Genomic DNA, 23592 nt, shown 5'->3' on the forward strand with positions numbered 1-23592 from the left:
TTCATTCCTACATTCTTGCTGTTTTGACTGATGACATAGCTGCTAATAAGATTAGTGCCTTCCCTTCTGTTCATTTTCTAGCAGAATTAGTTGCTGCTTTTATACTCTCTGCTGCTAATTTTGCTGGCAAATCTCTGGAGGATTCTAGCCTAATTTTCTGCTACCAGAAGCAGAACTGCCATTCTAGTAGGTCACCTAACATTATTCAATTCCTTTAGGGGTTCTTGAAGAATAAAACCTATAGGAGTAATTTAGACACAAATATCAAATACAAATTAGGGACCAATTTTTTAGACAGTCAAATTGATTGCTTCAAACTAGATAATTTCTATTTCCCATAATGCTTACATCATAGAATTGTTGTAAAAAGTAAATTATATATATGAGTGTGTATTTAGCATATATGTTATATATCTGTGTGTTTAGTATATTATATATTTTCTATTAATATATTATATTGAAATATATTACATTATATTGTATGTTCAGATATAATATAGCATTAAGCCTGATATATGGAAATGTAGTAAATTTTGAAGTTTTCAAAGCAAACAGAAACAATTTAAGTTCATAAATATGCATGTAGGTCACCCTTTGTTTATTTGGGACTTGGAAATATGTAGGTTAAGGAATTACATAAGCAACTTGTATTTTCTTCTGTTGATTCCCTTTTCTTCATTTGGTAAACTTTGGAAACACTGTCAAAAGGAAGATGAGAAAAGGTAGAGGTGATGCACTTCAGATTCCTCCAGACTAGCACTATTAATGCAATGAGAGATGGCACAGCTTCTCACCCCTCATTAGGAGGAATGAAAACTGGAGATAGGCTGAGTCATGAGAAAGAAAGGGGTTGGTAATGGGGGCTCAGAATGAAGTACCAAGAACCATTCCAGTGAAAAGGAGAAATTTAAACTATATCAGAGAATAGAAATAAAAAATGGAGGTTGGTGGCCCAGATTGAGAGGTAGGAGTACTCATGGGATTTCTGTGTTAAATTTAGACAAATGTCTTTATCGTTCTGGAGGCAAGAGCCAATGGCGAATACTGTGGAATTTCCTCCAGTGTGTTAAAGGCAACAATCCATCTCGGGGCAGCACACTCAACTTAACCTTTAAATCAGAGACATCTGGACATTAGCAAAACAGTAGGTGTTCTGGAGGGTTTTTTGTTTTGTTTTTTTTGTTTTTTCCTGAAGGGAAACACACACACACACACACTCTACTCTCTGGTAAGGTTGAAAGCACAGCTCATTTATATTGAACGATGTGAGAATTGTGGCAGCAGGGTCATTAACAGGATAAAAGCTCAATAAGGTGATAGCCCAGCTCACAAATCAGCTCCGCCAGACGCCACAAAATGATTTGTAATTGACATAATAGGCTAGAATTGAAAGCACTGTACATTAATGAGCCTATGGACTTAATCGTTTAGGAAGGATTGTAATTGAGGAAAGCAGCAACTAATGTTGGCTAGTTACAAAGTTGTATTTAAATTTGTAATTATTTAGAACTGATTGAAGATTATGTAGAAAGATACTGGAAATTTGAGTGGACACATGACCAAAATAATATTAGTAATAGTGTAAACTCCGGTACTCAAAAGAAAGTAAAGAAGGGAAGGACACAGCACAACCCAATGAGGCCTTGGTTGGGTGCTAATGTTGTTTATATAGCAAACTCTATCCTGCATATTTTGAGCAGAATGTTTTTCTGATACTATTTGACCTAAAACATGCTTTCATTATGGTGTCATGACTCATAATGTATCAAAACCAACCAAATATTTGCTAATAATTGTGCAAACTTCAGAATCGATTTGCCTTTTCCTTTAATAAATTAGAGGAGATTCAAGATTATCCTTAGCCTAATGCTATTACTCTCACTAACATAACATTATACAGATCTCCCTTGACTTAAAATGGGATTACCTCCCAATAAATCCATCCTAAGTAGAAAAAAATGTAAGTCAAAAATGCACTTAATACACCTAACTACCAAACATGATAACAGCCTAGCTTACCTGAAACAAGCTCAGAACACTCACATAAGACTATAGTTCGGCAAAATCCTCTAACACAAAGCCTTCATTCTAACATGTTGAATGTGTCATGTAATTTGTTGAATACTGTACTGAAAGTGAAAAACAAAGTGCAGAGCAATTGTAAGCATATGGGATATTTATCCTTGTGATCACGTGGCTGACTGGGAGTGGCAGCAAGCTGCCACTGCCCAGCATAAGAGAGGATCTTACCAAATATCCCTAGCTGAGGAAAAGATCAAAATTCAAAAATCAAAGTACAGTTTCTACTGAATATGTATGACTTTCCATGTAAAGTCAAAAATCATAAGTTGAACCATTGCAAATCTGGAACTGTCCGTATACCCCCCGAGTAAGAAGAGAGAGAAGCTGCCTAAGGACTGAGAAGGTTTAAGTGAGGTGAAGATAAAGAACAGAAGTGGCATAGGTGGAAGAAAGACCAGAAAAGAGCACTAACCCAATTTGTTTGGTCATGAAGCATAACCTCATTTTCTCATGTGATGATTACTGCATCTCCTAAGATTTTTTGGTGTGCTTTTGTCATTTTTTGACCAATCAGTACCTGAGCCCTTTTTATTTTGGGAGACCCCCATTTATAAGCCACGGTTTGACTCCTGGTCAAAACTCCAGGTTTTTCTCCCTCAGAGAAAATGAAAACACCTGAGAGAAATTTTTCTAGTTGCCCCTGGAGCCAGCACACAGACACAAGACATAAGCATGGCTAAGCTGATAAGCCTATTCCAGACACTGATTCAGAAGCTGATGACACATAGAATCAGGAACTACAAGGACTTGTTTTAATTAGATTTTTAGAGAGGGAGACAAACCATGAGAGACTCCTAACTCTGGGAAACAAATAAAAAGGTAGTGGAAGGGGAGGTAGATGAGGGGATGGGGTGACTGGGTGACAGGCACTGAGAAAGGCACTTGATGGGATGAGCACTGGGTGATATACTGTATGTTGGCAAATTGAGTTTAAATTAAAAAATGTAAATGTATATATATATATATATATATATATATATATATATATATATATAGGAAAAGATGTTAAAAACAGTAAGACAAAAGAAATCCCTAACTTAGTCATAAGGCTAGCCGCAGATCTCTCAACAGAAACTTGGCAAGCCAGAAGGGAGTAGCATGATATATTCAACATGCTGAATGGGAAAAATATGCAGCCAAGAATATTTTATCCAGCAAGGCTATCATTCAAAATAGAAGGAAAGATAAAGATTTTCCAGTAAAACAAAAACTGAAGGATTTCATGACCATTAAATCAGCCCTGCAGGATATGTTAAAAGGACACTTTGAATGGAAAGGAAAGACCAAAAGTGACAAAGACAAAAAAGGAACAGAGAAAAACTCCAGAAACAAGGACAAAACAACTAATAAAATGGCACCAAACATATATCTATCAATAATTACTCTGAATATAAATGGACTAAACATTCCAATCAAAAGACAGCATGTCAGAGTGGATAAAAAAAAAAAAAAACAAGATCTATCTATATGCTGCCCACAAGAGATGAGGTAAACAATGGCTTTGAATGACATACTGGACCAGATGGACTTAACAGATATATCCAGAACATTCCATCCTTTTTTTTTTCCTAAAGATTTTATTTATTTATTCATGAGAGAGAGAGAGAGAGAGAGAGAGAGAGGCAGAGACACAGGCAGAGGGAGAAGCAGGCTCCATGCAAGGAGTCCAATGTGGGACTCGATCCCGGGTCTCCAGAATCACGCCCTGGGCCGAAGGAAGTGCTAAACCGCTGAGCCACCTGGGCTGCCCCAGAACATTCCATCCTAACGCAGCAGAGTATACATTCTTTTCAGGCGCACATGAGACATTCTCCAGATTAGATCACATACTAGGTCACAAGTCAAGCTTCAACAAGTACAAAAAGAATGAAATCATATGATGCATATTTTCAGTCAACCACACGAAAAAATTTGAAAAGACCACAAATACTTGGAGATTAAACAACATGCTACTGAAAAATGAATGGGTAAACCAGAAAATCAAAGAAGAAATTTAAAAATATATGGAAACAAATGAAGATAAAAACACAGTAGTCCAAAACCTCTGGGATGCAGCAAAAGCAGTTCTAAGAGGGAAGTGCATAGTGATACAGGCCTACCTCAAGAAGCAAGAAAAATCTCAAATAAACAACTTAACCTTATGCTTAATGGAGCTAGAAAAAGAACAAAGAACAATAAAATGAAGCCTAAAGCCAGCAGAAGAAGGGAAATAATAAAGCGTTAGAAATAAATGATATATAAACTAAAAAACAACAACAACAACAACAACAAAAAACAACAATAGAACATATAAATGAAACCAGGAGCTTGTTCTTTGAAAAATTTAATAAAATTGATAACCCCTATCCAGACTTAAAAAAAGAAAAGAGAAAGGGCCCAAATAAATAAAATCACAAATTAAAGAGAAGAACAAACAGCACAGAAATACAAACAACTGGAAGAGAATATTATGAAAAACTATATGCCAACAAATTGGACAACCTAGAAGAAATAGATAAATTCCTAGAAACATATAAATTACCAAAACTGAAACTGGAAGAAATGGAAAACTTGAACAGACCAATACCAGCAAAGAAATTGAATCACTAATCAAGAATCTCCCAACAAACAAAAATCTGGGGCCAAATGACATCACAGGAAATTCCACCAGACATGTAAAAAAGAGTCAATACTTATTCTTCTAAAACTATTCAAAAAAATAGAAATGGGAGGAAAATTTCCAAATTCATCTTATGAGGCCAGCATTTCCCTGAAACCAAAACCAGATAAAGATTCCACTAAAAAAAAAGAACTACAGAGCCATACTCCTGATGAACATGGATGCAAAAACTCTCAATAAAATACTAGCAAACTGGATCCAAACGTAAATTAAAAGAATCATTCACCACAATCAAGTAGGATTTATTCCTGGGCTGCAAGAGTGGTTCAGTTTTCACAAATCAATCAACATGATACATCAAATTAATAAAAGAAAAGAACCATATGATCCTTTCAGTTGATGCAGAAAAAGCATTTGACAAAGTACAACATCTATTCATGATTTTTAAAAAAACCCTCAACAAAATAGGTTTAGAGGGAAACCTCAACATAATAAAATCCATATACAAAAAATCCGTAGCTAGTATCCTCCTCAGTGGGGAAAAACAAAGAGATCCCCTAAGGTAGAACAAGATAGGGATGTCCACTTGCACCATTGTTATTCAGCGTAGTACTAGAAGTCCTAGTCACAGCGATCAGACAATAAAAAGAAATAAAAGGCATTCAAATCACAAAGAAGTCAAACTCACTATTTGCAGATGACATTCTACTCTATATAGAAAACCCAGGATCCCTGGGTGGCTCAACAGTTTAGCGCCTGCCTTAGGCCCAGGGCGTGATCCTGGAGTCCCGGGAAGACCCACATCGGGCTCCCTGCATAGAGCCTGCTTCTCCCTCTGCCTGTGTCTCTGCCTCTATCTCTCTGTGTCTCTCATGAATAAATGAATAACATCTTTAAAAAAAAGAAAAGAAAGAAAGAAGAAAGAAAGAAAGAAAGAAAGAAAGAAAGAAAGAAAGAAAGAAAGAAAACCCAAAAGACTCTACCAAAAAAATAGATTGAACTGATAATGAATTCAATGAAGTCGCAGGATGCAAAATTAATATACAGAAGTCTGTTGCATTTGTACACACCAAAAATGAAGCATCAGAAAGGGAACTCAAGGAATCAATCAATCCCACTTACAGTTGCACCAAAGGGGGAATCTGGCTGGCTCAGTCAGAAGAGCATGTGACTCTTGATCTCGGGCCCGTGAGTTCAAGCCCCATGTTGGATTAAAAAATTAAATAAATAAAAACTTAAACAAAACAAAAACAATTGCACCAAAACCCTTACGATACCTAGGAATAAACCTAGCCAGAGAGGTCAAAGATCCATACTCTGAAAACTAAAATACTCATGAAAGAAATTGAGATGACACAAAGAAATGGAAAAACATTCCATGCTTATGGATTGGAAGAATAAATATTGTTAAAATGTCTATATTGCCCAAAGCAATCTACATACTTAATGCAATCCCTATCAAAATTCCAACAACATTTTTCACAGAGTTAGAACAAACAATCCTAAAATTTGTAAGTGAACCACAAAGAAACCCCAATAGCCAAAGCAACCTTGAAAAAAGAAAAGCAAAGCTGGAGGCATCACAATTCCAGACTTCAAGTTCTATTACAGAGCTGTAGTGATCAAGACAGGATGTACTGGCACAGAAACAGACACGTAGATCAATGGAACAGAATAGAAAACTCAGAAATGGATCCACAGTTATATAGTCAACTAATCTTTGACAAAGCAGGAAAGAATAACCAATGGAGAAAAGGCAGTCTCTTCAACAAGTGGTGTTGGGAAAACTGGACAGAAACATTCAAAAGAATGAGACTGGACCATTCTCTTACACCATACACAAAAATAAATTCAAAATGGATGAAAAACCTAAATGTGAGACAGGAAACCATTAAAATCCTGGAGGAGAACACAGGCAGCAGCCTCTTTGACATTGGCTGTAGCAGCTCCTTATTAGACATGTCTCCTGAGGGAAAGGAAACAAAAGCAAAAATAAGCTATTGGAGCTTCATCAAGATAAAAAGCTTCTGCACAGCAAAAGAAACAGTCAACAGAGCTAAAAGACAACCTACAGAATGGGAGAAGATATTTGCAAATGACCTATCAGATAAAGGGCTAGTATCCGAAACAAAGAACTTAGAAAATTCAACACACCAAAAACAAATAATCCAATTAAAAATGAGCCGAAGACATGAATAAACATTTCTTCAAAGAAGACATCCAGATGGCCAAAAGACAAATGAAAATATACTCAACATCACTCATCAGGAATACAAATCAAAACCATAATGAGATACCACCTCTCACCAATCAGAATGACTAAAATTAACAACAGGGGAAACAACAGGTGTTGGTGAGGATGTGGAGAGAGGGGAGCCCTTGTGCACTGCTGGTGGGGATGCAAACTGGTGCAGCCATGCTGGGAAACAGTATGGGGGGTCCTCAGAAAGTTCAAAATAGAGCTGCCCTACGACCCAGCACTTGCACAACTAGGTATTTACCAAAAGGATACAAAAATACTAATTCAAAGGGATTGATGTTTATAAGAACATATACATACCCTGATGTTTATAGCAGCTATATTAACAATAGCCAAATTATGCAAATTATGCAAAGAGTGCAAATGTCCATCAACTGATAGATTTACATAAAAATTTTTAAAAGGGGATGCAAAGACTCCATCCTAGCAAGGATCCTAGCACATCCAGAGGCTAGTGTCATCATCCTGGCTCTAAGATCAGAGAAGTTGGATGTACCACCTGTTGCAGGAATGTGGCTCTCAGTCATCCTTGGGCTTAGTTTGGAGCATTTTTTTCCAGATTATATAGCCCCCAGACTTGCTTCTCACGCTTTTCTGGAGATTGTATGACCTGTCCAGTATCCTTCAATTAAATAATTTTCTGCTTCAATCAGCCAGTTAGTTTCTGTTGCTTTTGATCACAAATCTTGACTGACAGAAATGATCTTGGGAAACACAGTTCTGTTATTAAAAATATATATATATATTAGAAAATGACTTCTTACTGACTATGGAAGGAAGATTAAATTTTTTAATGGTCACACTAACATCTATTTACTGTTACTAATAATTGGCATTGTGACTTGGGTTTTTTTATGTACAGTTATTATTACTCCAACTTTACAAATGGGAGAACCAAGGCTCGGGTTTGAAGTCTGTAAGCAAGAGTTAGAATTCTAGTTCAGCTCTAATTCATTTGCTTATACCAAGGAAACAAAGCTAAGTAGCATTAGCAGCTTAAATTAAAATGTACAGATTTAAATAGAGTTACATCAGGGTAATCGGGACATAGGGCCCCGTGGTGGTCACATGTCCTTGTAGCAAATGAGGCCAAATGGAAGCCATGGCAGGTGATAAGAGAAGGCTCCCGAGCTGGCTTAGCAGTTGCTCAAGAAGTGTGCTTGGCCCATAGGAAGGTGAAATGTCGGATAGAGGGATTCCTAGTCTTCCAGTTAGCTCATCACAAACTGAAGCTAACTCAAGGCAATCAGTGCTCAGAGAGACTGGAGAACCCCATTAACCCCTCTACAAAGTCACCCTGCAAAGAGTTTGCTTGTTGGCTTGTGCACTGCACTGAAAAGTGCCTGCTGGGTGTCAAAGGGGAGTGGTTATAAACTCATAATTGACAGATTAGAAATAAAAGTACTCATTTGGTACTTAACATTGATTTTGTTTTTAACCATTGGTCAAAATGGAATATTAAGTTATTTTAAGGTCAAAAAAAATCTAGCCAGAGAACTACATGCTGTCTTATTTTATTTTTTAAATTAATTAATTTTTTTTACATTGTGCTTAATGTAAACGCAGTTTGCCAACATATAGTATAACGCTTAATGGTCATCCCATCACATACCCCCCCTCAGTGCCCGTCACCCAGTCACCCCATCCCCCCCGCCCACCTGCCTTTCTGCAACCCTTTGTTCGGTGCCCAGAGTTAGGGGTCTCTCACAGTTTGTCTCCCTCTCCAATCTTTCCCACTCGGTTCCCCTCCTTTCCCTTATAATCCCTTTCCCAGTTTCTTATATTCCATGTATGAGGGAAACCCTATGACAGTTTACAAATGAAGAAAACTAGTTGGTGTGTAAAAGCTCAGCAGTAAGGAATGAGCACGGCATTTCTGCTGGCCTCCCGCGTCCGGCCCCGAGGGAAAGCTGCCTGTAGGCCTCGAGTTGTGCCGAACCCCCGCCGCCGCGGGTCCCATACACAGCTGTGCATGAAGGTCTCCTTGGGGAGCTGTCAGCCCCCCATTCTTTCTATCCCTTTTCCACACTGCCCCACCCCAGAGGCACCTGGCTTCTTTAACATTAGCATGATTCTTCCAGGATTTTGTTTTTTGTTTTTTTGCCAGAAATTAGCAGATACATATATAGTTTCTTATATTCCCTATTTTCTTATATGAAGAAAAGTTCTCTTTTTCTATACACACACAGACACATACACACACACACACACACACACATAAATTTGATCCTGTTGAGAGAGTATTAATTCCTATTTTTGAGTGTTTTTATTGTGAATGGGTTTTCGCTTTCGACTTAGGTTTTTTCAGTATCAATGAAGATAACCATGTGATTTTTTAATTTCTTTATAACACATACTAATAGATTTCTTATTTTTTTTAAGATTTTATTTATTTATTCATGAGAGACAGAGGCAGAGAGGCAGACGGAGAAGCAGGCTCCATGCAGGGAGCCCAATGTGGGACTCAATCCCGGGACTCCAGGGTCATGACCTGGGCCGAAGGCAGATGCTCAACCACTGAGCCACCCAGGTGTCTCTAATAGATTTCTTAATATAGAAAAAAACCTTGCATTCCTCGAATAAATCCTGCAAGCTCATGGCATATTAGTATTAGTATTAGATTCTGCTCACTAATATCTATTTAGTATTTTGCATCATCCAAGAGGATATTGGTTGTAGTTCTCTTTTTCTATGCTGTCCTTTGCCTTCCTTATGTGCTCATTACTTTCTCTCCGACAATTTTTGCTTTCTTTTTACTTTATTCTCTTATTTCTTTCCCTGCCTTCTATGCCTATTAAATTTTTACATGAGCCTCTTTTCCCTTGGCCACTGTATAATGTATAGTTTTTAGGTTTGGGATATTTTTATCTTTTCAATCCATTTCCTTCTGAATTCAATCAACTCTCTTTCTTCCAGTTCTCATCCTGTAATGTTCTTTGTGTTTGAATTTCTAATTTAAGGGATTTTCTTGTATCTTCGAATGCTTGAATGAGTTTATATGATTCTGTTTGGAGTGTTGACTAAAAAATTTCTTCTGCTTCTCATGGGAGGTGGGTTGTTACTCAGTGGGTATATGTAGAAATTTCTGGCCTGATTTTTTGCAATGGCTCTGAGTAAATTTGTTATTAGGACCCTATATTTTTCACCATTTGCTTCTTTTTCCCTTCACAGCCCAATTACAGAGTGCTTTTTGTCTTTTTTTTCTCCCCTTCAACAATATGTTTTGAATGATGCCCTTTAAGTAACTTGCTCTTAATCACATGTATTTTGAGGTCCTTTCTCTGAGGCCATGTTATGCTCTGCATGGACACTGTTATCCTGTTTTCAGACGGAGGGAGAACTTAGTCTCTTTGATGGCAGCTTCTGATGAACCTTAAGCCCTCTTGCTGATTTTCCTTTTTTGGCTTTCCTAGAGCATTTCTCAGTCTGCTTTGGCTCACTACAGAGCCTCATGACCGTGTAGGGGTCGAACCAGAGAGAGAGATCATTCATTGGGATGTGGTGACTCTTCTCTTTCTAGTCACAGTCATTTTAAAGTTTTGGCATTCTCTGTCTTCAAGTTATGCTGAGAATATGGTTTTGTGTAGATTTACATATCCTATCTTATTGTTTGGAATCATTTGAGGAGAAAATCTCAAGAGGGAAATAGTTAGGCAGCTGTCTGTATTTTCAGCTACCCACAATTATTGCAGCTTTGAAGTTCTTATCTGCTAACTTCAATTATGTGGATCATCTGTCTATTTGCTTCTGTTGGTTTTTTTTCCCTCCTGATTATTGGTCATATGACCTTACTTCTTCACAGTATAGTAGGTAGGATACTGTGTATAAAAGATCCATAGAGGCTCCAGATATCATTATATTCCACAAGAAAAATTTTCTCTTTCTATTCCCTCTGTGGATGAACTGTGTCCTCCAAAATCCATATATTGAAGCTCTAACACCCAATGTGATTGTATTTAGAGATGGGGTCTCTAAGGAAATAGTTAAGATTCAATGAGGTCCTAAGAGTGGGGCCCTAATCTGAAAGGATTAGTGCCCTTATAATAAAGTAGAGCTTACCCCCTGTGTCCCATGTTGTCATGTACTGAGGAAAGGCCATATAAGGGCACAGAAAGAAGGAGACCACCAGAAAGCCCGGAAGAAAAGTCTCACCAGAAATCGAATTGGCCAGAACCTTGATCTTGCACTCCCAGCTTCTACGTCTGTGGGAAATAAATTTCTGCTTATCTAAAGGACCCAGGCAGTCCACAGTACTTTGTCATGGCAGCCCAAGCGGACTAATGTGGGGCACCCTACTTGGCAGAGAATGGGGCCCAATCACATATAACCAGGAAGTAGACTGGGCTAACCTGTCAGGGAGACTCCGTCTACTTGGGGTTGCATCACGGTCCTGGCACCTGGCTATCCCAGGCTTTTCACTACAGGCAGTAGCCACTGGAAAGCTGCAGGAGATACATTTCTGCCCTTCAGAAGTTTTCAGTTTGTTGTCTGCCTGTCATGTGCAGCTTCGATATTTGACAAATCTCTTCACCAGGAGACTGGTGGTGTGTTTGAGATAAACCTCTCCCCGGATGAGAATTGGTTTCCTTAGCTCTGGGAGACTGTGGAAGATCCCAATACTGGGAGGAGAACCAGGCATTTGTTTGAGGCCCCTCAACTTTCTAGCACTCCCCACGCTTACCAGAAGCTTTCCTGGTTGTGATCCTTCCAGTGGACCCCCTCTCCCTGGGTCGAGCCCAAGCACCCATGCGTTCTCCAAACTGACCAATACCATGGAGGAAACGAGGTGGCTATCATCAGATCATGGCAGATCATTCTCTCCAGAGTTTTGATTCACTTAGCCTTTGTTGCTTTCACAGCTCTCCCATACGTCTGAAAAGGACTTTGGTAATATTTTCCATTTGTTCCAGTAAGATTATTGACCTATTGCTATTAGTACTGTACAACTCAGAAGTAGGAATCCTTCTCTGGATAATTTCTAAGATTCACAACAACCCTTGCCTTCCAAAAGGGTTTCACAGAACTGAAAAATGTTTGTGGGAATGAGCAAATAAATAACTAATGCTGATTTTGCCTGCTTCGTGATCTTAACTGGGTCAAGCAGGCCACTCTGCTGGGCAAGGCAAAGTAGACAGTGCTGTTCTGATGAAACAACAAAAGGGCTAAGGCCACGATTCATGAATAGGTGTCAAAGGCCATATTTTTGAAGCATGAACCAATCAGACCCTGAAAGTTTAGATTCTTGGACTTCCAGTTTTTATTTTCACCATTTTTTGCTTCTCAAGTTCTCCTCTATTACTCCAAAGTGGGAAGCAGTGGGTGAGCTATTTACTAGCTTGTCATCTGTCTTCCTAATTGGACTCCATGAGGGCAGAGACTTTATCAACTGTGTGCTATTTTATCGTCAGGATCCAGCATGGTGACCAACCTATAGTAGATGCTCAGATAATTTGGATGAATGAGCAGTAAGTGAGTAAATATAACTAAGTTCTTCCACAGTCTGGTTTGCTAGCAGGTCAATCTGATTTGCATAAATTAGAAATAAAACAGGACTTCGTGGAGATAATTGGCGATAACACTGATACACATATTGTATACTGACTCTGAGAAACTCAAGAACTACTTTAGCAATAACTTTCATCTAAAGGAAACAGAAGTTCAAGGATATATTCTTTTATATGGCCCAAAATAATAATAATTTATGAGATTAGATCATCCTAAGATCTCTCAAATAGAATAAAACCCTGTCCATCAAAGTAAGAAGAACTTTGCAGAAAATAAACCACAAGCAAAACTTCAAAATGTAGATAACCTTAAGTATTCTCAACTTCCAGTGCTAACTCTAGTTATTGGCCACTTGGAACCTGGCGTGGGAACTTCATCAATAGTTGTATTTACAGATACCAACACCAGGAAGATCATGTAAATTGAACCAAGGGCAGAACTTACTTTGAGGAAACTAGACTTAACCTTGTATATTATTTACCACTTCATTTTTCTCCCCTGGAGAAGATTTTTCCACAAGATTTTTGTAAAAGCAGCATAATTTTCTTAAAAATTGCAAGGCTATATGAAATGATTGATTCTTACTAAAAATCTGGGGAGAAAACAAATCAATTTTAGATGTCTGTAAGTGAAATAATAATAATGAAAAATATTATAATGTGTGAACATGTACATTTTATTTATATGTTGTTGAAAATGTTCAACAGCAGGATAATTGGCCATAGGGGATGATTCATGTTAAATAATCCAAAAGTCCATTCCCTTACAATTTAATTTTCTGAGTCAGTCACAAATGATGCAATCATAAGAGGAGCCACAGAGTATGAAGCACAGCATATGGGCTTTGGAATAAAACTGTTTCGAATTAAAATCTTTGCCTTAGAGTTAACTAGCGATGTAACTAACTTCTCTGAACATCATTGTCTTCATTTGTAAAATGAGAATTATTGAGAGAGCTGAGCGGAGTCATCTGTAATATAGGATAACTAGGCCTAACCAGTAGAAATAGCAGAAGCTTATCTAATGAAGGAGAGGAACTGCAGAGATTAACCAGAGCACAGGGAGAGACAAAGACAAACTAAGGAAAGAAAGAGGCAGAACTATGATATCATCACTCTTTTGACCCCACTGTGGGGATTCTCAGGAGCAAAGTGGAACTCTGGCGAGATAGAAATAAAGGTCTTGGTCAGAAGTACATACTTACACACTACCTCAGGTCTCCCTGACAATAGGATCTGTGCTTTAACATGATAACATTACAAGGAAAATGATTCCTTCTAACTATGGTTATTTTGTCCTAAGCATTATCCGAGAGAGAGTTTGAAAGGGGATTAGGTTCTACATGGAGATCTACGGCCAGATGGAAAATATTATTATGCAGGAAAGGTTACCATGGTCTTGAGCCCAGGGAGAGCAACTGGTACTAAAGACCTGAGGCTTCTTAGGGTTGAGTTTGATGAGAAGCAGAGATAAGTAATAGGTCAGGTAGTTGCACATCTACATTCATCACCTTGTTAATCATACCGCTGCTTGGAGGGAAACCCCAGAAATCTAGGGTACTGGGCTGGGAAGTGGTGAGTGCCCACTTGTAGAGGTTTGGAACTGACAGGTCTCCTACAGGGCCCTCCCTGTCCTTACAACTGCCTGGGAGGGCGGGGCCTGCCTGGGGAGAGCAAGAGAGCAGAGTGGCCCCTTGGGATAACTGTGCCAACCTCACAGGATGTTCGGGGAATTAATTGAAAAAAACTTATAAAAGTACCTTGCACATTAACGCCCAACAGGTGTTGGTTTTCTTACCACTTCTTTTAACACTTACCATAGGTCACACATTGACTTTAAAATATATATGTATGAAGGTGTTTGGGGGCAGCCCCAGTGGCGCAGCGGTTTAGTGCCGCCTGCAGCCCAGGGCATGATCCTGGAGACCCTGGATTGAGTCCCACGTCAGGCTTCCAGCATGGAGCCTGCTTCTCCCTCTGCCTGTGTCTCTGCCTCTCTCTCTCTCTCTCTCTCTCTCTCTGTCTCTATGAATAAATAAATAAAATCTTTAATAAAAAAAAAAGAAAGTGTTTGTATGGCTTTATTTTAAGACTTAGCCTACTCATCAGGGCAATATTAGATATAGGTGTTTATATGTAACCAAAACCAGATAAATCAATATACAGTTGACCCTTGAGCAACATGGGTTTGAACTGTGCAGGTCCACTTATATGTGGATTTTTTTTGATACATGCAGGACAACATTATAAATGTATTTTCTCTTCCTTATGATTTTCCTAATGCGATTATCCCATATTTTCTTTTCTCCAGCTTGCTTTATTATAAGAAAACAGTGTGTAATACATATAACATATGAAGTATGTGTTAATCAACTGTCTGTTATTGGGAAGCTTCCGCTCAACAGTAGATTATTAAGTAGTTAATTTTCTGGGGCTCAAAAGTTAGGAGGGCTTTCTTTCAATGGCATGGGGGATGGGTGCCTCAACCCTCACACTGCTCAAGGGTCAACCGTTTTTTTTTGACTTGCAAACTAGTTTCTGGTTTAAACTGCTTACCCAAAATTCAACCCATCACTTTGGAAGCTAGGAATTCTCAAATTAAATATCACTTTGACTTTTAAAGTAAGGAAAACAAAAAGCCCTCTAATAATTGGCTTGCTCAGCCCTCTCTGCCTCTAGACAGTGAGAACATGTCTTGCTAAGCCATATCAAATCTGCAGCTCCTGAAAATTTCTCTTGTTCCTGCTGTTGGAGGAAAGAATGAATGAATGAGTAAAGAGCAAAAGAAAAGTCAATTAGAAAGTGTTTCCACCCTGAGGGTTTCAGACCTTTACTTTCAGGAGCCGTGCTTCTCTTTCCAGCTCTAAATATTAAGTAAACCATGCAAAACTACCTACTCATGGAATCTCCCTGAAACTGAAGTGTTTTTTCCAGGGAAAGGAGCAGGGTGAAAAAGACTTAAAGTGTTGTAATGAAGTCAGTGCACCATGTTTATTGGATCATTTTAAATGGCTGTGATCTTTAAAATAAAAGATTGCACTTTATTACAGCCACCGAAAATGCCATTAACTTTGCAAGCATTTAACTGTTTCTGGCCTCAGGATTTCATAATAGAATTTGGTTTTCATTAAGGAATAAAATTTTAAATCAGTCTAGGCTATGGTTTCCTCAAAACATGTTTCAGTTGTTCAGTAAACTCCAAGAGAGGGGACAAGACTGAATCTTGTGGACGGCACAGCTAAGGATTTACAGGGTAAATGGTCACTGTCCCTAATAACCTATAACTTTTTGGACAAAGAGATACAAAATCACTGAGAAAAAAAAAAAGTTGATTGCTATTTTTCTGAATCAGAACTCTTAGCAGCAAGTGACAAACACACATCAAGGTGTTGAAAAAAGAAACAGAGCAAGAAAAAAAAAAGAAAGAAACAGAGCAAGAGGGAGAGAACAACAAAAGGAATTTATGGACATAATTATCTAAGGAGTATGTGGCTCTCACTTCAGGCACGGCCAGGTCCAGGGTTTGACAGGATATTAGGATTCAGTTTTCCTCCATTTCTTTACTCAGCTTTTCTCTTTATTGGCTCAACTCTTAGGTGCTTTCAGTGCTGTAGACCTACGAGCTCTACAGAGACTTACATACTCCCAGCTTCAAATACGAAAGGAAAGGGGTGAGGAGGGAAGATGGGAGGGGAGGAGGAAGCTAGAAAGGAGTTATAAAAAGGAGGGTTTTGTTGTTGTTGTTTTCCTGTGATCCCAACAAAAGTCCCCAAACTGAGCCTCAGTGGTCCAGCCAGGGTAATGTGACCAATGACATCCAGAATGTGGAAGCCTCTCTTTGTCCAGTTCTAAATCAGGACCTGTATCACTTCAGGGGTCCAAAAGTACCGAGTGGAGTCCTACCCCTGTTACGTCCTGATGTTATTGGTTTACAATCACAGTTACTAAGTGTGCTTCTTCTCGCCCAGGCCTGGCCTCTCTACCATGTTTAAGTTCTTTGGGTAAATCATTCCCAAGTAGTCAGCTTGTATTGTTATGCCAGCAATACACACCTAGCTTTATCTCTTTCTCAAGCTTATCACAACTTGGCTTCCCATATATTAAATTTGGCTCTGCAGGGAACACCATGATAATTTGGGTTGTTGCAAGAAAGGAAAATATGTGGTGGAGATAACATCATTGGGAAGATGTGTGTTAGCTTGCTTTGAGGGATGAGTCTGACTCCTCCATGCATGGGACTTAATTGGATTTTAAAGTTGCTACTGCTGAAGCATGGCTATAGAAAGCTTTGGGGTATAGTCTGAGTTTGTCTTTCTGTTATTAACAGATAAAGGGAATATAGTATTAGTCTATTTAGTGAATTCGTTTGTGAACATATTTCATGATTCGTGACACAGATGGCAAGGATCAGTAAGGTGGCAATATCAGCAATGCTACCTCCAGAAGCTTCTGAAGGAAGGACATGTACATCATGTAGCACGGTAACGAGAAAGATACAGATTTAGAATAATAAAATTGGGTTTGTATTTTGGTCCTACGGTTGTTACTGTTTGTAGGGTCCTGGACAATCGTCATGTAACCCTGCATTTCTTTACCTACCAAGTAGGAATCACATAGGTTTTAGCCTCTTTTATAAGGCACTGCAATCCCATTCATGAGGCTTCACCTTTGTAAACTAACTACTTCCCTTCTAATTCTATCATCTTTGGTGGTTAGGATTTCAACACATGAATGAATTAAGGATAGCCAAAGAGAAGTAGAAAATATTGTTCAGCACTAGTTCAGGGAAGTTCTGAGACTGACAACATGTTAACAATATTTCAGAGTATAGAATCCCTGTGTTTGACTCTGAACTCTTTTTTTTTGTTTGTTTTGTTTTGTTTTGTTTTTTGTAGGTTTCTCTTAGCAGAAAAAAAGCTAAAGATCAAGATCTGGAAAGAATAGCAAATCTCTTCACCAAGAAACAGTCAAGAAAATTACTGCTCTCCTAGCTCAAATAGAAACATTAATTAAAGGTAGGACACAGGCAAGAAGTAAAATGGAGAACTTGTAAGAGTAAATTATATTATAATTAACACTTAGTAATTCTAAATTTTAGAGCATGACTCTCTTGTTGCAGAGGCCCTAAAATTAAAGTATTGCTGAAGGGAGACTTTGAAATCCCTAGAGATGACTTTTTACCTTTTTATAAAGGTTCTTCTCACCTCATTCAGATTCTCTGCACAAGTTCATATGACAGAGCATATGTGATCTGTAGTTTGGGAAAATGGGAATGGATTTAGTTAAACCTGCGACTACCTGCTTATTTACAATGACCTCAATTGGGGGGCGGGGGTCTCCACTATGGAATCATATTCCGTATGTGTAATCATTCGATCTCCAGAGTTATGCATCTTTGCTTAATCATTTCTGGTGAGAAAAATACCTCTCTGATTACTGTATTTAAATCATGGCAAACATAGATTCCGGTATGTATACAAAATAGTGGATGTGTGTTTGAATCAGGAAGTAAATTAGGGAGAGGGGAGCGATGCAGAAGGACTTTGAGACAGGTACTATATTATACTCTTCTCTATTCTTCTGATTAACATAGTTGTGTCCTATTACTCACAGCTATAAGGACATTGAATGCATACTAGAAACATCGTCACATGTCCCTCCAGCCAGAAGTACAAGCATGAGACAGATTACCACCAAGAACTTCTGTAGTTTGTGTCAGGGAAGAGAAATACATGGAACTGGGAAGAAAGCTCTGTGATCACATTTGGATTTTCTCAAAATACCTTGTAGGTGGGAGGTATTTCTCAGCTCTGTGCCAAAGGTTTAGAACCTGGAGGTAGGTGGTGGGGAAATAGAGGTGGAATCTTGGTTCCCATCCCCACTCCTCCACTAGAAATACTCTGTTTCACCTTCCTCACCCAGAGCACGAGGAGGAATCCAAAGTCCCCACAACAATTTGTAGACTGGTCGTGAAGGCAGTATGTACGGTGGGGGCAAGAGTGTTGAAGGGAAGGGTCTTCATTGCTCCCTCCCGTCATGCACAGGCATGATCTCAAACCCTGTGGTTTGGCTGGAGGAAACAACTGGCAATGAAGCCATTACAGAAATAAACTTAGTAATCCAGTGGAAATTGGCTAAAAACAGGAGCTGAGAACTTACAAGTATACAAAAAGCAAATGTCTTTTAAACACATGAAAATAAACGGGATCTCCCTAATAAGGAAAATAAGACAAAATAGAACTGTAGGGAGATCCCATTTTCATGTGACAGATTGAGTAAAGAGGCGGACATTTTATGGCTCATGGGGAGAGATGAGGGTGAAGGCACTATTGTTGGTGGAAATGGAAATTGATAAAAGATTTTAGAAGTCTGTTTGGACAAATCTACCAAAACGTAAAATGAATATATGGCAAAATTGATAATGCACACACATCTCCAAGACTTCCTTACAGACATAATCACCCTAACCTGCATAACCGTATGTAAAATGATGTTTATTACAGCGTAAAGACTGTTTGTAAGAACCAAAGAATGCAGACAGTCTAAACATCTGACACCAGTGAAATGCTGAGATGAATTTTTGCCTGTCCAATAGGATATCACGCAGTCACTAAGAAGAGGGACGTTCTGATAGGGACTGATTTCCAAGGTATTTCGCTAAACGCAATAAGGAGGGTATGGGAAAGGCCGGATACTTTGCCACTCCTCCTCATCCACTGTCCTCCAGCCTTCCCCCAGCTAGGAGAGAAGGCCTTTCTGGCTTTCTGATAAGCCAGGCCTATTTAAGCCCCAGGGCCTTTGTACTTGCTATCTCTTCTCTGTGAATGTCTTGTGATTTTCGCGTAGCTGGTTTCTGCTCATTTTCTAGGTTTTAGTGCAAATTCCTCCTCTTTAGAGAGGCCTTTTCCCTGATAGTAGCCCTATCTTACTGAAGGAATCAGTCTGTTTTGCTAGGAACAGTGTGATACTACTAATATGTCTGTGAGTCGGAGTCTGAAATAGCTACAGTGCCCCAACTCCATCACTTGTGATGAGTCACCCAGGGGTTGATTTTCCTCATAGGACATAGCAGTACTTAAAAACATCTCATTTTAAAAATTGTTTTATAGGCTTATTACCAACCCTTCCCTCTGGCACACACTTCAGCTTATTAGGATTTAAGGTCCAAAAGGACAGGAATTTTGTCATGTTCATCTCTATGCCTTCAATATTTGGAGCTGCACCAAATATAGAGAAAAGGTTCTTTTTTGGTTTTTGTTGGTGGTGGTTTCTTTTAAAGAGTTTATTTATTTGAGAGAAAGGAACAGCTAGCGGGAAGAAGGGCAGAGAGAGAAGGAGAAGCAGACTCTGTGCTGAGCAGGGAGCCTGACATGGGGCTCCATCCCAGGACCCTGGGATCATGACCTGAGCCAGAGGCAGATGCTTAAACTACTGAGCCACCCAGGTGCCCCCAGAGACTAGGTTCTTAATAAATATTGAATAAATGGGCGAATAAAGGAGATTATCCTATATACAAAAATTATTTCTAGAAAGTACCCAAGACAATGTTAGGCTGATTCTTCCAGGGGAGGATGAGAAAGGAAACTCATGTTCTGGTTTCAGCATGAGAGAAAAACAAGGCAGAACACCGTGCCTGACCCAGGTCTGCTGATAGGCAAGGAGGTATTACTCTGCCCCTGCAGGACTGTCAGTGTAATTAATAATGCCTCCTTAATAGCCTTCACTTAATATTCATGCAAGAGCTGCTCTGAAAGCAAAATTGTCACTTCACATTGAAAATCAGGGAATATTCAGAAGCCATTTCCCAGCTCTAGCCTACCTTCTCTACTAGTGGGTTGGGATTAATCAAACCATATCTCCAAGACTTCCTTGCCAACTGGCTTCCTATTAGGTTCTACTAGTGAGATCACCAGAGGAACATTGGAAGCAACAAGGAGAGGAGGACGGGCTTATCTCCTTTTTCCTACTTCCTATGAACAATCCTCAGTAATAGGCTTCAATAATAGTTGGCCACGACTTCTTCCAGCACTCAGTGTTCCTTTCTCACCAAGCTGCCTAGTAGTGGCCAAGCTGAGGCCCCTGGCAGTCCTCGTAGGGCAGCACGTGACATATCCTTACCAACTGTGCTACTCCTCCTGCACCTGGGGGAGCCCACTGGGCTATGCGCCTCCTCCAGGAGTCAAGCACCAAAACCGCATGGAGTTTTCTCCCAGAGGCCTACCCACTAGATCTGTAGGGTCCCTCCTCCTAGATCAAAGGTTCTGGTTTAGGGCCTGCCTCTTCCCTAAGTTCTCCAAGCTTGAGAGTAGTAGCTGCTTCCTACAGTCATTAGTTTCTAGGCACTTCAGCATATTCCTTTTGCTCTTTCAGCCTTCTAGCTTCTACATAACCAGTTCTCTAAACAGCTAACCCTCAAACACTACATGTTTGCACTGTATGAATACACTTAGCGGATTTTTTCCCATAAATACAGTACATCACTGTAAACGTATTATTCCTTCCTTATTGTTTTCTTAATAATATCTTCTGTTATCTAGTTTACTTGGCTATGAGAATATAGCATTTAATACATATACAAAGTATATGTTACGTGTTAATTGATTGTGTTATCATAAGGCTTCCAGTCAATAGTAGGCTATTTGTAGTTAAGTTTATGGGGAGTCAAAAGTTAAAAGTGGACTTTCAACTACACAGGTATGGTCACCTCCAATCTGTGCATTGTTCTAGTCAACTATAATTCTAATTATTATGATTTTTGTTTCCTTCCTGGAATATCACCAGTACAGTACTTATTCAGGGCCTTCTCTTGGTTTACACTTTTCCCCTGGGTAATCTTCATTTATCTTGACCCATTTGTACCCCTCAAAATGCATATTCAACTTCCATCTACTGTTTTCATCTTAGAATCTAGTAGACACCTCAGAATTTTATGTTGTTAAAAAGTGAATTCCTGGCGCATCTATCCCTTCCTCCTCCAGAACTCCCCATCTCAGTAAATGGCATCTTCATATATGCATTTGTCCAATCCAAAATCCTAGAAGGCATCTTTGCTTCCCATCCTTCCCTGACTTCACGTCCCGTATATCAGAGTGTCATCTTGACCCACTCCAAAACCACATCCCTGTCTATCCCTTTCCATTTCCAGGTCATTACCCTAGTCTGGGTTATCATTATCTGCCACTTTGCCTCTTATAGTTGCCTTCTAGGTCATTTCTATCTTTTAACTCTTGCCTTCCTAGAGTTTTGGGGGGGTTTTGGGGGTTTTCTTGGGTTTTTTTTAAGATTTATTTAATAATTTGAGAGAGAGAAAGGGGGGGGAGAGGGAGAGTAGGGGGAGGGGAAGAGGGAGAGGGTGAGAGAAGCAGACTCCTTGCTGAGTGAAGAGCCCTACAACATGAGGATTTTTTCCCATAAATCCTCTTGATTTACTTGATCCCAGGCCCCTGAGATCATGAAATGAGCCAAAACCAAGAGTGGAATGCTCAACTGACTGAGCCACCCAGGCACCCCTAGAATTGTTTTTCTACATCATAGTCATAATAATATTTTTAAATGTAAGTCTCAATGAAAATTAAATCCAGACTCTTTACCATGGCCTCATATGATCTGATTCCTGCTAGCACTTCCAACCTCATCCCTATCACTAGTTGCTGGCACTAACTGCTGTAACCACAGAGGCCCCTTTTCTGTCTCATACCACATGAAGCTCTTTATAGACTGAGGTCCTTGGAACTCACTGCCTCTTCTACCAGGAAGTTTCTTCTATTGGTTGTTCATGTGGTCTCAGTTCTTATATTTTCAGGGAGGCTTTTCCTCACCACCAAATCTAAAGTAGCCTTCCTCCCCTAATTTTTTCTATTATAAAGTCCAATTTATCTCCTTCATACTCTTATCTATAGATTATTTGTCCTTCTCTATGTTTGTTGTCCAGCTACATGGAGGAAGGGCCTTGTTACTTACTACTGTATCTCCCACATTTTTAGCACCTATTCCCTAAAAGGTCCTCAGTGAATATTTGCTGACTAAATTAATGAATGAATTATTTTGGCATCCTCTAATTTAAAGCATCCTAACATCCAAGTCCTGAAAGTTTATAAAGTTTTTCACTACATTTGAATGAAAATCTATAGGATTAGATTTGTCTTCCCTCTACTCTCTTTTCCTATCATACTACCTAGGAAATTTCATGAGGAAAAGAAGCATTAGGACCAAGACTTGATAACTGGACTGGCATTTTCTTTGAATAAATTGTATATGATTACAAGTCAAGGAGTAAGCTACAATAGAATCTACCAGATTTTAACGACATTGAGAATCATGCCCTTTAAAAATATGTAGAGAAAGATGAAACAAATGTTTTCGATAGATGTTCAGGTGCTCTTCCCTAAAAATAACATACGTAACCACAAATCAATGTTTAAAGCCAGATGGTTAATGAAGGCCAGCCAGGAAACAGTTCATAGTAATGAATATAGTTATAAGCTCCCATTATAAACCAAACTGCAGCATGACATACTGTACCTATTTCAAATAACAGTAACTTGATTATTTCATATTTTTCAAAGTTCCAAACTTAATTTACATGGAAAAATGTTAGAAAGCCTGATTGATTAAATTAATTTTATCCCCAGTTGGTCAAATGGAAGGTGGCTTGTATTTTATTAGCAAGACCTATTCAAATGTGAGATGCCATCAGAAAGAAAACAATACTCAAACCCAAATAAAACATAAGATCTTTCAAAACATGAAAGAAGCCTCATCACTGTGGTTGAAAGAAATGTTTTTCCCTCAACTCTTTGATGTCTTTATAAATAGGACCCTAAGAAAAGAATATTCTGTTGCACAAAGTGCTTTAGAGACACTGCCACTCTAGATAAATGCTAGGGATGAATTTTACTTTAGCAGAGAAACCAAATATTCCATTTTACCTTAAAGTTCACCTTGATCTCAGAGAGGTGGCCTTGAAAAGGCATTCCGAGTTACCTAAGTAATATGAGTGAGTAGAAGCAATTGCAATGCTGACCATTGGATATAATTCACATGGAGTGATTCTGCTCTTGGGAGACATGTTACACTGGGCCACCTTCTCTTAAAAGGATAGGATGCTCAGGATTGAGTACTGAGAAAGCAAGGGCTTCAATACCCAT

The 23592-nt window shown here is 39.0% G+C and overlaps 1 protein-coding gene across 25 annotated transcripts in view; it reads left to right on the top strand.

The window, feature by feature from the left end:
- PJA2 (praja ring finger ubiquitin ligase 2) overlaps positions 1–23592 on the top strand; it is a 223438-nt gene that overhangs the window by 67380 nt on the left and 132466 nt on the right. For 15 of the 25 annotated variants that reach the window (XM_072736598.1, XM_072736601.1, XM_072736600.1 and 12 more), the window contains one exon: positions 17341–17460. The exons of the other annotated variants lie outside the window; for them this stretch is intronic. The gene's annotated coding sequence lies outside the window, so the exon portion shown is untranslated. The remainder of the gene's footprint in view (positions 1–17340; positions 17461–23592) is intronic. 25 annotated transcript variants of the gene reach the window in all.

The sequence above is a fragment of the Vulpes vulpes genome, chromosome 14, assembly GCF_048418805.1.
Source record: "Vulpes vulpes isolate BD-2025 chromosome 14, VulVul3, whole genome shotgun sequence".
NCBI lineage: Eukaryota > Metazoa > Chordata > Mammalia > Carnivora > Canidae > Vulpes > Vulpes vulpes.